The sequence below is a fragment of the Salmo salar genome, chromosome ssa01, assembly GCF_905237065.1.
Source record: "Salmo salar chromosome ssa01, Ssal_v3.1, whole genome shotgun sequence".
In the NCBI taxonomy this organism is placed as follows: domain Eukaryota; kingdom Metazoa; phylum Chordata; class Actinopteri; order Salmoniformes; family Salmonidae; genus Salmo; species Salmo salar.
The window spans coordinates 29,802,858-29,815,483 of record NC_059442.1 but is presented as its reverse complement, the minus strand read 5'-3'; the positions used below and the strand labels follow the sequence as shown (position 1 = coordinate 29,815,483).

Here is a 12,626-nt window from a genome sequence, read left to right as displayed (position 1 = left end):
CTTCCCTGAAAGAGAGGGACAGAGTGGGCACTCAGAGTTAGCTGCCTCTAACTGAATGCACTGCACTTTCTCTCCCCACTGCCCCATTTAGAAGGCCAGACCTCACAGGTGCACAGCAACTCAAGGCAATCACAGCACAGGCAGACCACACAAAAGCCTGACCCCCCAACCCCCTTCCCAATTGAAACCTCTTTTATGTGCTGTTTACTTTATGTGTAAACTCTCCTCTTGTCTTTTTCAATAGTACCAGTGAAAAGGGAGATTGTGCTTTTCTGAAAACAGCTAGCAGAAGCCTGAGCTTTGTCAGTGCAACAGGTTAGTGCTCCCCCCAAGTGGCTGAAAGTAGAAAATACTATATTACAACAGAGAAAATAAATAAGTGCTATACCAACCATGAGACAGTGGTGGTTTTACCATGTAAATCTTGGTCTGCCAAACTCATCCAAAAATGTTTTAGATGCATGCCAGCAAAGCCACTACACAACACTAAATAATACATTAATTGCACTATAACGGTGACAAACGGGGTACACAAATGGTTAGGGCCTACATAAAGCTGTCCCTACAGCAGAGTCCCAACAGCAGTCCCATCACCTTACCACTGCTACACCTGGCTATCAGTGGAGCCTTGTCTGACAGCGAAACAGTTCATTCAGCCTCATTTACTTCCTTTAAAAAGAAAACATATTTGATATGGCTGACTTGCTTAAACATATGTGTTTTTTACTGACAATTGAGATTATGGTGTAAGGGGACGACGAGTTTATAAGAGGCAATCTGTAATTTAGATTAAGACATTAATGAGCAAGTTAGGACGGACGTAGTCAATATAACTATTTGTTCAGCACTTTTGAAATGTACAGTGACAGAATTCAGAACATGGGCCGTTCTTACAGTATTCTCCCTGTACACCAAGTCAGAACTATAGGATAAATAAAGGGGGCGTACAAGCAGACAATGAAAGCTCTTACAATATTTAATGATTACATTTCTCTAAAAGAGGCTATAGGCTACATGTGCACCAACAAGTCAGAACAGTAGGCTAAATTATGAGGTGAAAAGGGACCAAATTATTAGGGTGAGGAACATGGGCTACTAACAGCTTACCACACAACATACACTTAGTATTACTTTCTTAGCTACAGTATACATATCTCCCTGGCACATTACATAATTTGTGCAGCAGCATACAATACATTTTTGGACTCACCTTGTTGTGCTGTGCTCAGTTGAACAGAAAGGTGGCGTGGCGGTCCTTCGTGGGCAAATTTTGTCATCAAAGTCGGGCATTCTCTGGATTTATGGTTCTTTCAGACAACTGGGAACACAGAAAAAAACAAGGTCGAATCATGATGACATCAGTGATCTTCAGGTCAGAGCTCTAGAAAGAGGTACGAGTTCCCAACTTGCAATTCCAAGTTGGATAAGTGTTCAAAATGTATTTTCCCAGTCGGAGCTTGTTTTATTCTGAGTTCCCAGTTGTCTTGAACTCACTGAAGCAGATTCCCCAGTTCTGAGTTTCCAGTTGTTTTGAGTGTGGCAGAAGGCATGCTGGATTGACAGCATGGCCAATGTTGAATGTTTATCCTTTTAATCTTGGAAAAAAAATACCCTTAAATCCAGACTTGGACCACACACCCACTCCACTGAATAGCAGGCTAGTGATTGCTTTGTGATGCTTGCAGTTAGCCACTGATTCCTTCCAAACCACTCATTGTTAAATTTGCGATTTCCAACTGGTTGTGTAATGTTTATGTCCAATGGCCGATGAGCACCAATACGTTCATCTATAATTTATCTTCATATGACAAGGATTGAAAAGCATTTGCCAGTAGATTGTTGACTTGATAAATAATGATGACTGCTAGCTTGCTAGCTAAGATTTTGAAAGTATGATGTTGATATGATCAGTCCAATCAAAGCTACGGTAGAAATAACTTGATGTAATTTTATCTGTGGCCAATGACCTTGAACCTTCTTGGATGGACACTTTTAAAGTAACCATGGCAGCACCCAAGGGGCTTGAATTCTTGAGCTCTACCCATAGATTTTGCAGCTACGAAGTGTCCCCATGAGTGACAGAACACCGAGCCAATCACGGCACATCTAGAGAACATTACCAACCCCTACGCTCTGTATTTTCTGCTGGCTGCCCCACCACCACAGAAAGCACTGAGCTAGGCTGAAACACCTGCATTTTGGAGCTGCCTTACTCAAGAAAGCAAAAAGGAGACCAAGTTTGTATGCGGCTTTATTAATGTTTATTTAAAAAAATTTTTACATTGTTTGCAAACTGATATGTGACATTTATTAATGTCAAAATAACATGCAAAACAGGCTAAATCTTTTTCGTTTTTGTAGCAAATCCCTGAATGATGGGTCGCCACTGAACTGAGAAAACATAAATGGTTAAAGCTTTTCATGAATTGTTCATTTCCAGATCACAAACTGTGTTTAAAAAGTAATACATTTACGGGGGACCAGTATGGGGAAAAAAATGTATGAAATGTATGCATTCACTACTGTAAGTCGCTCTGGATAAGAGCGTCTGCTAAATGACTAAAATGTAAATGTACATGTAAATGTTATGTTCAAATAATAGACTTTCATCTGTAGTGCTGGTACCTACTGCCTTTGAGGAGCCCTGCTAGCCGTAACCAATGGAATTCACCTTGTGGGAGAGAATCTGTCTGTTAGTCAGGTGGGCCTGTACCTTCTGCCTTGGCAGATGGACTCTACGTGGTTATTGTCTAAACACAGTGCCTACATGGAAGAAAAACTTTTTTTTGTTAATTGTTTAATCCAACTGTGCAACTGACAAAGTGAGAATCAAAATATTTGACAAATATCATAGATAGAAGAGTCAGACAAGCTTGTGGGAGTAAGCAAAACATCACATTGGTTAGTCTGGCCCGGTTGGCTACACCTTGATGTTGGTCAGGTAGACAAGGCCACTGAAGGAGGTGAGGTTGTTGTGCTCCAGGTTGACACTGTGCAGGTTGTAGAACAGGTCTGCTGGGGCCAGATCCACCATCCTGGGGAGAGAGGGAACACTTTATACACGCTCACTCTGTTTTACTCTCTCTTCTACTCATCTAAAGGTGACAAATACTGTGATGTAGTACTACACAGTACAGTATGCTCAGTAACCTGATTGCACAGGATTGCAGGTTGAGATCAGCGATGTCAGAATAGTTACAGGGTCCCAGTTTCTCTGCCACCATTTCAGGGGTCAGGCGTCCACCAAACACATCCTTGGCATTCTCACACGCCGTCATTTCTATAGATCTCAATGACATCATCACTTCTGTTTCTCTCAATTCAACAAACAGATTGAAAGCTGTTTAGATTATGATGTAAACATATCACTGCAGTTCAGTCCAGCGCCTTTAGAGGGTAAGTGAAACACCACATATTTCCCATAGTTTTCCAGTTTCTCCACTGAAGGATTCCTATACAGATCCAGAATGATTACGTTTCCCAAAGCCTAGAAAAAACAAAGAATAAAAAAAATAAGTTGTGGTCTCGAAATACGAAAGAACCAGAATATACAAACATGATATCATGCTTGGCTGTGTGAGGCTCTGCTCATTTTCAGGTGGTAGATGTCTCGTGTTATGATGATGATGTTGCCGATGTACAGCTTGAAGAGGGAGCGGGCCCTCTGCACCCCGTACAGGGGGCCAATGCAGTTGTTCTCCACACACAGCAAGTGCGGGTTGGACAGCCAGTCCAGGATGGTGCCGTCCAGTGCCGCCCAGACAGGACAGCTTATTCCCATTCACACTGAACTTAGAGAGCTGGTGCAGTTTGGACACACCTGACAGGACAAAGATAGGGTGGGGAAACCACATTCATCTGTGATGGATATGATTCCTTTGTCATTAACACATTTTCTCTTTTGTGAATTATTTCTCTCTTTTTTGTGGGGACCAATGAGATTATGACTGACCGTCTAGCCTAGAGATGAAGCTGTCTTTTAGAGACAGCTCCTCTAGATGCTGGCAGTTGTCCAGACCCTCCACTTTAGAGATGTCATTGAAGGAGTCCCAGCGCAGTTTGACCAGTTTGCCCAGGTTGATGAGCCTGGAGAGCCTCTGGCTGTCAAGGTTAAGGGCTGTGATCTTCTCAGGGTTCAGAGGTCACTGTTAAATAAAAAGGCTGCACTTGTACTGCAGATGAAGAACCTGGAAAGAACCCTCTGTCACAAGCACGTCATCCAGGTGTGTGAGGGTCATCAGACGTCCCAGAAGAGTCATCCTCACTGCCTCGGGCTGGAACAAACACATCACTTTCATACCCACAGTGTCTGGTTGGTCTTAATGTGCGGATCATGGGCACTCTAAACCTCACGTTAGAGCGGGTGTTAGTGTGTGCTGTAGTATTACCCTGTGCCAGGGATAGTAACGGGTGCTCAGTCGAGTCGCAGCTGTGCGGGGGCGTGTTTCCGGAGCACAGCCGTCTCCTCCCTGGCTCGGGTCAGCTGGTTCCAGCTGCTTGAGCCGCCCCAGTCCCTTCAGCCCCTCTCGGGACAGCAGGTGGTTGTAACTGGTGTCCACAAAGTCTAGGTTGGGCTGAAGGAACACAGGGAACATAATGTATGTAGGACTCTCAATGGAGAATTGTTTGATGTAGGTTGGTTGACCAGTAAACGCCCCAAACATCAGACACACCGTGTGGGAGATGTCGTCTAGTTGTGCGAACTAATTGATGCTGATGGTCAGACGAGAGATCTCCTTCAGCTTACTCAAGACTGTTGCCATGGAGATTCAACACCTTTGCCCAGGGAAGAAAGAGCAAAGTGCGGCTCCGTCACAGTACAGACGGGATATCAGTGCTAAACCTAGTGGGTCTATGGTACTGTACTGTAGTTCCTCAACCCTTACTGTAATCTGACTGAGGACATTGTTGGCCCTGGCTACATTGATTAAAGTCTTCTCATCCAGGTTCAGCATCTTGGGCCACGGTTTGACCATGGGCTCCATGTTCAGTATTTCCTCATCCAGGTTGATATCATTGGGAGGGGGGTCTTCTGTGCCTCTGCTGCTGGAACATCAAAAGACAAACATGGTATACTTTTTCCAACCTGGGAGTTATACTCAAAGTCGATGAGGTACTCCAGTAGGACAAGCTCATGGTCAAATAGACTGCAGTCCCAGCCGCGGTGGATCTTGGAGCAGTAAGGCCTACCTATATGGATAACAGTCTCAGGTTGGTCAACAGGAGGATGGAACTGTAGGATGTTGACTTTTGCTGGTTGTTTTCATTAAGAGACTAGTGTCACCAGTAAAAATAATTGTTGTTCTGAAAAGTAACAGCTGTGATATTTCAAATGACATTACCTCCATTTGTCTTATGGCCCTGCTCTGGGCTCACATTGTGGTAAACAGAATGAGCTTTAGGGTAGTTGAGGGGGTCCACTGAATCCCCCACTCTGATAGGTATGCTGCGGCCCAGGAACACATTGGACACAATGATCTGACCTGGAAACAGGAGGACAGTTAGAGCCATTTCATTTATGTTTCTCTGATGCATCAAATTCTAAATCAAAATAAATATCATTAACACATTTACAGTTTATTCTGATTTATATCCTCTAGATTTCATTAGCAATACAAAGTCATTGAATTGTGTGAAAAATGAACTAGGAGCATACAGATCGTGTCTGAAAAGGAGAGGATCTATGCTCTGCTTGGCGGTACCTTCGTTGGCCTGTCACTGTGTGTTCTCCTAGGCCTGTCACTGTGTGTTCTCCTAGGCCTGTCACTGTGTGTACTCCTAGGCCTGTCACTGTGTGTACTCCTAGGCCTGTCACTGTGTGTACTCCTAGGCCTGTCACTGTGTGTACTCCTAGGCCTGTCACTGTGTGTACTCCTAGGCCTGTCACTGTGTGTTCTCCTAGGCCTGTCACTGTGTGTACTCCTAGGCCTGTCACTGTGTGTACTCCTAGGCCTGTCACTGTGTGTACTCCTAGGCCTGTCACTGTGTGTTCTCCTAGGCCTGTCACTGTGTGCTCTCCTAGGCCTGTCACTGTGTGTACTCCTAGGCCTGTCACTGTGTGTACTCCTAGGCCTGTCACTGTGTGTACTCCTAGGCCTGTCACTGTGTGTACTCCTAGGCCTGTCACTGTGTGTTCTCCTAGGCCTGTCACTGTGTGTTCTCCTAGGCCTGTCACTGTGTGTACTCCTAGGCCTGTCACTGTGTGTACTCCTAGGCCTGTCACTGTGTGTTCTCCTAGGCCTGTCACTGTGTGTTCTCCTAGGCCTGTCACTGTGTGCTCTCCTAGGCCTGTCACTGTGTGCTCTCCTAGGCCTGTCACTGTGTGTACTCCTAGGCCTGTCACTGTGTGTACTCCTAGGCCTGTCACTGTGTGTACTCCTAGGCCTGTCACTGTGTGTTCTCCTAGGCCTGTCACTGTGTGCTCTCCTAGGCCTGTCACTGTGTGTACTCCTAGGCCTGTCACTGTGTGTACTCCTAGGCCTGTCACTGTGTGTTCTCCTAGGCCTGTCACTGTGTGTTCTCCTAGGCCTGTCACTGTGTGTTCTCCTAGGCCTGTCACTGTGTGTACTCCTAGGCCTGTCACTGTGTGTACTCCTAGGCCTGTCACTGTGTGTACTCCTAGGCCTGTCACTGTGTGTTCTCCTAGGCCTGTCACTGTGTGCTCTCCTAGGCCTGTCACTGTGTGCTCTCCTAGGCCTGTCACTGTGTGTACTCCTAGGCCTGTCACTGTGTGTACTCCTAGGCCTGTCCGTCACACTCCGGCTGTTAGAAAAAAGTACAACCCTCTCTCTGCCCAGGGCCTAACACAGACACAAGATACAATCTCAGGAACTAAAACAAAGGCACAATCACAGGAACTAAAACAAAGGCCCAATCTCAGGAACTAAAACAAAGGCACAATCTCAGGAACTAAAACAAAGGCCCAATCTCAGGAACTAAAACAAAGGCACAATCTCAGGAACTAAAACAAAGGCCCAATCTCAGGAACTAAAACAAAGGCCCAACCTCAGGAACTAAAACAAAGGCCCAATCTCAGGAACTAAAACAAAAGCCCAATCACAGGCACTAAAACAAAAGCCCAATCACAGGCACTAAAACAAAAGCCCAATCACAGGCACTAAAACAAAAGCCCAATCACAGGCACTAAAACAAAAGCCCAATCACAGGCATAGCGTACAATCTAAATAATACCTTATAAATATCTGCTGTTTTAAAGCCGTCCTCTGGAATGTGCAACATCTCATTTTTCTTACTGGTTCTTTCAGGATCAGACACATAGAACAGATACTCCAGCCAGCGTTTGTAATTACTGCACAAACATTAGGAGTAAAGAAAGCATAAGGATCCGTCTCAAACAGAGCTACTGACAGGTGTAATATTGCAGTTTATGTAGTCTGTTCTTCAACTATTTCTGTATAATTGTAGACATAGATAGCCAATATGACGAACTGCGCTCCGGCTAGATTGATGGGTAGCTGGTGCGTAAGAAAAAGTACTGGACTCCAACCTTTAATGGAAAAAAAACAAGGAGGCTGAGATGCAAAATTATACTTAATTTTGCTAGAAAGAATACAAAAGGTGAAAGTGCAAAGTGTATAAAAAAGTGCTTAAAACCCCTTTCGTATTCTTTTGACTTTGAGTAATTAAGTATATTTTTGCGTCTGGGCCTACTTGTTTTTTTCCATGTTCTAATTTTAAACAGACACAGAACACTGAGGACCTGAGGTGAATATCACAGAGTAAAGGAGAAAGGTGCCATTTTAAGATTTCCCAGTCTCATCATGGGCACTCACTGTGAGAACATTGTCGACTCCTCGCTGGCCAACAAGGGTATAAAGCTTGTCCTCGAAGCAAAGCCTCAGGGAGCGGTTATGGATGTGGATGATACTGTTGATCTTGATGCCAGTAATGCCAAAAGCCTTGTAGTCCTACACACAGAACCGGAAGGAAGTAAACCTGTTGGGAGCGAGAAAACAGTGGACTCAGTAGCTAAATGCTGCACGCAAATCACATAGACATATAACCTACAAAACAAGGTAAACTCATAATGCCACAATTATGTAAAAGGAGTTCATTTGTACCAGGGGTCTGTAGAGTAGCCTTCTTCAAACCAAATATTCCCCTGTCTCAAGCTCCATCAGCAGAAAGTGGATCATCAGCTCGTTCCTGTTGGTGGCTTGGGTCAAGTCCCGCAGGTACCAGGACTCATACCTGCAAAACAAGGCAAAATAACTCTACTTTTTACACTTGATTATCTACGTGCCAATAGAAAGCTTACATGTAAACAACAATGCAAAATCAGACTGTGTTCAGACCCTCTTACTCAAAGATCTCTCTTGGAGGTCTAATCCATTATTCATGTACGCTGAGTGTACAAACATTAGGAATACTTCCTAATATTGAGTTGCACCCCCTTTTGCCCTCAGAAAAGCCTCAATTCGTCAGGTCATGGACTACAGGGAGTCTAGCTTGGAGAGGATCTTGTGTTCCAGGCCGGGGTCGTGGGTAATATTAGCAGGTGTGTCACTGCGGTCCAGAGCCCTCACTCAGCAAGGACAGTCCATTCTCCCAGGTACGGGCTGACTTCCGGCACAGGGCCTGCACCTCAGACAGCTCACACTCCAGCTGCTCAAGACACCAACACAACAATCATATTAAGCACCACTGTAAATGAATGACAAACGTATCAAAAGTCTATTTTTGAAGGCATAGTGTTGTATTGACATTTCTGAGGGCATAATTGAGATTCCTCTTGTTCTACAGCAGAATTGCCTGGTTCTTGCCAGGTTCCTCTGGGCTGTCCTCTGGCAGCTGTAAGAGATTCCTCTTGTTCTACAGCAGATTGGCCTGGTTCTCTGCCAGGTTCCTCTGGGCTGTCCTCTGGTAGCTGTAAGAGATTCCTCTTGTTCTACAGCAGATTGGCCTGGTTTTCACCAGGTTCCTCTGGGCTGTCCTCTGGCAGCTGTAAGAGATTCCTCTTGTTCTATAGCATATTGGCCTGGTTCTCTGCCAGGTTCCTCTGGGCTGTCCGCACATGCATGTTGTAGTACATCATTTCTTCTTCATCATCATGGACTGAAAGGAACAGATGTTACTACAGTTGAAGTCAGAAGTTTACATACACTTAGTTTGGAGTCATTAAAACTCATTTTTCAACCACTCCACAAATTTCTTGTAAACAAACTATAGTTTTGGCAAGTTGGTTAGGACATCTACTTTGTGCATGACACAATAAATCTTTCCAACAATTGTTTACAGACAGATTATTTCACTTATAATTCACTGTATCACAATTCCAGTGGGTCAGAAATGTACGTACACTAAGTTGACTGTGCCTTTAAACAGCTTGGAAAATTCCAGAAAATGATGTCATGGCTTTAGAAGGTTCTGATAGGCTAATTGACATCATTTGAGTTAATTGGAGTTGCACTTGTGGATGTATTTCAAGGCCTACCTTCAAACTCAGTGCCTCTTTGCATGTCATGGGAAAATCAAAAGATATCAGCCAAGACTTCAGGAAAAAAGAATTGTAGACCTCCACGAGTCTGGTTCATCCTTGGGAGCAATTTCCAAATGCCTGAAGGTACCACGTTCATCTGTACAAACAATAGTACGCAAGTATAAACACCATGGGACCACGCAGCCATCATACCGCTCAGGAAGGAAACGCGTTCTGTCTCCTAGAGATGAACGTACTTTGGCGCGAAAAGTGCAAATCAATCCCAGAACAACAGCAAAGGACCTTGTGAAGATGCTGGAGGAAACGGGTACAAAAGTATCTATATCCACAGTAAAACGAGTCCTATATCGACATATCCTGAAAGGTCGCTCAGCAAGGAAGAAGCCACTGCTCCAAAACCGCTATAAAAATAGCCAGACTACGGTTTACAACTGCACATGGGGACAAAGATCGTACTTTTTTCAGAAATGTCCTCTGGTCTGATGAAACTAAAATAGAACTGTTTGGCCATAATGACCATCATTATGTTTGGAGGAAAAAGGGGGAGGCTTGCAAGCTGAAGAACACCATCCCAAACGTGAATGCCCGGGGTGGTAGCATCATGTTGTGGGGGTGCTTTGCTGCAGGAGGGACTGGTGCACTTCACAAAATAGATGGCATCATGAGGAAGGGAAATTATGTGGCTATATTGAAGCAACATCTCAAGACATCAGTCAGGAATTTAAAGCTTGGTTGCAAATGGGTCTTCCAAATGGACAATGACCCCAAGCATACTTCCAAAGTTGTGGCAAAATGGCTTAAGGACAACAAAGTCAAGGTATTGGAGTGGCCATCACAAAGCCCTGACCTCAATCCCATAGAAAATATGTGGGCAGAACTGAAAAAGTGTGTGTGAGCAAGGAGGCCTTCAAACCTGACTCGGTTACACCAGCTCTGTCAGGAGGAATGGGCCAAAATTCACCCAACTTATTGTGGTAAGCTTGTGGAAGGCTACTCTAAACATTTGACCCAAGTTAAACAATTTAAAGGCAATGCTACCAAATACTAATTGAGTGTATGTAAACTTCTGACCCACTGGGAATGTGATGAAAGAAATAAAAGCTGAAATAAATCATTCTCTCTACTATTATTCTGGCATTTCACATTCTTAAAATAAAGTGGTGATCCTAATTGACCTAAAACAGGGATTTTTTACTAGGATTAAATGTCAGGAATTGTGAAAAACTGAGTTTAAATGTATTTGGCTAAGGTGTATGTGAACTTCCGACTTCAACTGTATGTACTGTGTGCAATGGAACACCTTTATTCATAGCATACATGTTTAGTTCATTGGACTGTAATTACACTAAAAGATGAGAAGAAATGCAACTCCTGAAAAATACACCAATCATTAGAGTTCAGGGACAACTCATGAAACAAATGCTGTAATCTCTCAGGAGTAGAGAGTATCAGAGCCCTGGAGACCACAGTCACAGAAGTTGTGAAAGGTTTTTTGCACATTTATTAAAAATAAAAAATGGAAATATCACATTTACATAAGTATTGTTAGCAGTTGATGTCATTCTTTAATAACACAGACCCCAAAGCAAATCAGGGGGAGGAAAATAGGTTAATTCGAAGAGGACAAATCATATGGGGAGGTAGATGGTCATTCTCCCCTGTCCTCAGAGATTCTCTCTCAGTGATTCTCTCTCCAGAATAAAAGGGACAGGATGTAGTTTATAACCCAGCCCTAGCCTGTGGTTGACCAATTAGAATTCCTTGCAATAAAACTGGGCCAATGGCCAAATAACAAGTACCCTATTTCAGGCTCAATATATAGACAAATTCCATGTCTCTAACCCATTGCTAATTAATTCCCTATTACAGAAAAAATATATATATTTCCATTGATCGTTAATTATAGTCCTCTCGTCCTCTGTCTCTCTGTTGTGTATTTATCTTCCATATATTCTTATTGCATTCAGACCCTTTACTCAGTACTTTGTTCAAGCACCTTTGGCAGTGATTACAGCCTTGAGTCTTCTTGAGTATGACACTACAAGTGTGGTGCACCTTTATTTTGGGAGTTTTTCCCATTCTTCTCTGTAGATCCTCTCAAGCTCTGTCAGGTTGCATGGGGAGCGTCGCTGCACAGCCATTTTCAAGTCTCTCCAGAGATGTTCAATCAGGTTAAAGTCTGAATTCTGGCTGGGCCACTCAAGGACATTCAGAAACTTGTCCCAAAGTTACTCCTGCATTGTCTTGGCTGTGTGCTGAGGGTCGTTGTCCTGTTGGAAGGTGAACCTTCACCCCAGTCTGAGGTCCTGAGCGCTCTGGAGCAGATTTTCATCAAGGATCTCCCTGTACTTTACACCATTCATATTTGCCTCGATCCTGACTAGTCTCCCAGTCCCTTCAGCTGAAAAACATCCCCACAGCATGATGCTGCCACCAGTACGGGATGGTGCCAGGTTTCCTCCAGGTGTGACGCTTGGCTTTCAGGCCAAAGAGTTCAATCTTGGTTTCATCAGACCGGAGAATCTTGAGTCCTTTAGGTGCCTTTTGGCAATCTCCATGTGGGCTGTCATGTGCCTTTTACTGAGGAGTGACTTCCATCTGGCCACTCTACCATGAAAGCCTGATTGGTGGAGCGCTGCAGAGATGGTTGTCCTTCTAGAAGGTTCTCCCATCTCCACAGAAAAACTCTGGAGCTCAGTCAGAGTGACCATTGGGTTCTTGGTCACCTCCCTGACCAAGGCCCTTCTCCCCCAATTGCGCAGTTTGGCCGGGAGGTGGTTTTGGTGGTCCCAGACTTCTTCCATTTAAGAATGATGGAAGCTACTGTGTTATTGGGGACCTTCAATGCTGCAGAAATGTGTTTGTACCCATCCCTAGATCTGAGCCTCGACACCATCCTGTCTCGGAGCTCTACAGTCAATTCTTTCGACCTCATGGCTTGGTTTCTGCTCTGACATGCACTGTCAACTGTGGGATCTTATATAGACAGGTTTTGTGCCTTTCCAAATCATGTCCAATCAATTGAATTTACCACAGGTGGACTCCAATCAAGTTGTAGAAACATCTCAAAGATGATCAATGGAAACAGGATGAACCTGAGCTCAATTTCAAGTCTCATAGTAAAGGATCAGAATACTTATGTAAATAAGGCCTTTTTGTTTTTAAA

General features: G+C 44.0%; 1 pseudogene; it reads right to left on the bottom strand.

The window, feature by feature from the left end:
- Positions 1-2,247: 2,247 nt before the first annotated feature.
- Positions 2,248-8,360, bottom strand: LOC106586126 (leucine-rich repeat-containing protein 9-like; annotated as a pseudogene).
- Positions 8,361-12,626: the final 4,266 nt, after the last annotated feature.